A 2,183-nucleotide genomic window follows, 5' to 3' on the forward strand; every position below is an offset into this window, starting at 1 on the left:
ATAAATAAATAAATAAATAAATAAACAAACAAACAAACAAACAAACAAGCATGCTGGTGACATTTGTGAATGTCTCAGCGGCCTAGGCTAAGAGGTGGTGGTGGTGGTCATGTGGCTTTTGCATAGGGCTGTTTCTCAAGTCAGGGGCTCACTTGTGCACATGGTGGGTCAACCAACTTGGGGTCTGGCTCACTGGGGTTGGGGCTATGGGACTGTTAACTGTGGGTGGGGATACGAATGCATTGTTGCTTGGCCAGCCTAGAGGGTGCCTGCCAGTGGTGGCCTGTGGCTCTGCTTCTGAGACCCTGGACACAGGAGCACAGCTGCTTGGCTGTCCTGGGAGCATGTCTTCTAGGCGAAGCCTGCGGAGCTGTTACTTAGGCTTGCAACAAAGGCACAAAGCTGCTTGGCTGGCCGGGAGATGTGTGTCCTGGAGTGGCCCATGAGACTATTTCTCAGGTCTGGGATGTCGGCACACTGCTTAGCTGACCTGGTGGGGTGTCTGCCTGGGGCAGCCTGTGAAGCTGTTTCTCAGGCCCTGAACACGGACACATGGCTTCTTGGCTGGCCTGCGTGCATGTCTGCTAAGCGTGGCCCACAGGGTTTTTTCTCAAGTTCAGGATGTGGACTCCTGGCTTCTTGGTTGGCCAGGGGCGGCCTGAAAGACTTTTTCAGGCTGGAAATGTGCGGGTACAGTTACTGGATCAGCCTTAGGGCGTGCCTTCCAGGGGCACCCTGTGGGATTGTTTCTCAGGCCTGGGATGTGGTTGGACAGCTGGTCAGCCAGCCCGAAGGGCATGTCTGCCAGGAGTGAGCCACGATGCTGCATCATAGGCCCTGATCGGGGTGTTGGGCCTTTGGGCAGGACAGGGGCACGTCAACAATGGCAGTGGGCACCACAGGGCTGTTTCTCAGGCCGTGGGCACAGGAGTATAGCCATTCTGCTGACAGGGCAGCATGTCGGCTGCTCGGTGGCACAGGGACCTCTCCTGCTTTGTGAATGATGGTCAGCAGTTTGGCCGGCTCAAGACATATTTGCCCTGGGCAGGATTGCCAAGTGGTTCCACTGTCTCGAAGTGCAGACAGTTGGGGTTGTCTTCTCTGTTATGCAGGACCAGAATCACAATTGATCCTAGGCCCAATCTATGCAGAGTTGGGATTATGGAGTTTAGCCACCCTTGTGAGATTTGTAGAAAGAAGATGGAGCCCTGATGCTGCAGAGGTGCAGTGGCTATTGACCCCATAGAATGGTGCACTCCAGAGGTGGCTCTAGTCTCAAGATGGCACGGTGCTGCTGCTGCCACAGCTTGGCTCACAGCGGGTGAGTGGAGGTTGGGAGCACACCCTTTCTGTTCCTAATCCAGAGCAGTGCGGTAGCAAGAACTTCAGACAGCTCTCTAAATTAGGCTCGGGGCTTTCAAGGACTGTGGGATTCTCCTATAGTAAGGACTGTGGGTAAGGCTATGGGGGCTGGTGGCGTTGTTCTGCTTACCTTTTTCCTGTAAAGGGAAGTCCCTCCTGTCTCCAGGCTGATTGAAGCTGGGTGGGGGAGATAGGGCTGCAGAGGCTGGGTAACTCCACACTGCTCTCCTGGATTTCCAATCACCTCAGCTGCCTCTCCACTCCCCCCCACTGCACTCCAGTGCTTTCCCTTCAACATTTCAGTAAAATGGTAGCTGTTTTACCTGTTTATTCATTGCTTTGGTCCTTCCTGGGTAGGAGGAGCAGGGGCAAGATCCATACATCTCTGGTCAGCCATCTTGCTCTATTTCCAGCTCTCTCTTTGTTATAAACTTTTCTTAATCAAAATTAAGAAACTAACTTTTAACCTAATTATTAATAGATATTGAACACTATCAATGATTTCTATTGAGTTAGTTATTTGGTTTTACTTTTCCTTTAGAATCCATTAATGTAGAAAATTTCATAGCTAGATTTTCTGATGTTAAAATCAACTTGATCATGATATAGGTTAAATTCAGTTAGCTGGCTGGGTGCAGTGGCTCACGCCTATAATCCCAGCACTTTGGGAGGCTGAGACGGGTGGATCACTTAAGGTCAGGAGTTCAAGATGAGCCTGAATAATATGGTAAACCCCGTCTCTACTAAAAATAAAAATACAAATAATATGGTAAAACCCCGTCTCTACTAAAAATACAAAAATTAGCCAGAAATAGTGGCCG

The sequence above is a fragment of the Mandrillus leucophaeus genome, unplaced genomic scaffold (assembly GCF_000951045.1).
Source record: "Mandrillus leucophaeus isolate KB7577 unplaced genomic scaffold, Mleu.le_1.0 Scaffold480, whole genome shotgun sequence".
Taxonomy (NCBI): Eukaryota; Metazoa; Chordata; class Mammalia; order Primates; family Cercopithecidae; genus Mandrillus; species Mandrillus leucophaeus.